Here is a 970-nt window from a genome sequence, read left to right as displayed (position 1 = left end):
AGAAAATCCTGGAGTTGAAGCATTTCTTATTTCTTGGAAAAGGTTTGCCAGCACATCTTTTTGAAGTGATTCGGAAAATCGCAGCCAAAATGGAAAAAATCCAACTTAAGGGAAACGGCTATTCCGAAAGTTTGCTCAGAAAGGGTTTACAGGTAACTTCATGTTTTGAATTTAATTTACATTTTTACAAATAGGTAACTGTAAAATATCAATTAATTTTGTCTTTTTCCATTCAAACGTTGATCGTTGTTGGCCAACATGTTTTTAGGTTTCAGTATTTCGTAGAAACCAAGTTATTTATTACAACAATATTTGAGTCAACCTACGTTTATGTAAATGTTGAAAGGTGTCTGGAAAAAAAGTCACTGAAAAAAAAAAAGCCACATTTTATTTAAATACTACAAGCAATTCAAGTAACCAAATATTTTGAATCACTTATTAAGTGACGTGACTTATACACAATTTATTTGTGAAAAAACAAAACTTCTCAGTTTCTTTAGTAAATTGAGAGAATAAAAGGAAAGCTTTCGAGTCGGTTATTGACATTTCATGACGTGTTTACAGATTGTTAACACCTGACATAGTATCGTGGCGTTACTTGTATATTCATTTTTGCTTTTAATGTTGATGACTAAGACGAAGAATATTCCAGCCAACGCCACAAAGAAACTCTGTCCCGTTCTCTCAAGTAACACAAATTATGAAGGCGTTCGTTTTATTATTATTTTCTTTCTTTCTTGTGGCTTTTTTGTACGGATTCGTAAGAAATAAGAGGTTCCCAGCAGCGATTATTATCCATTACAACAGAACCTGCAAGATCGGGCGTGAAGGAAGTAATTAATAAACCAAAACTCCTTGGCAATCTTTAAACAGAGGTCTGCTTGCTATTTTGTGAACTCTATTAAACAATGTAATCAGTAGAGTCTCTTAGGAGCTGCAGGTGCCATATTTATACAAATAATCCCAAACT

Source organism: Octopus sinensis, linkage group LG2 (assembly GCF_006345805.1).
Source record: "Octopus sinensis linkage group LG2, ASM634580v1, whole genome shotgun sequence".
Classification (NCBI taxonomy): domain Eukaryota; kingdom Metazoa; phylum Mollusca; class Cephalopoda; order Octopoda; family Octopodidae; genus Octopus; species Octopus sinensis.
This window is presented reverse-complemented; position numbering follows the sequence as displayed.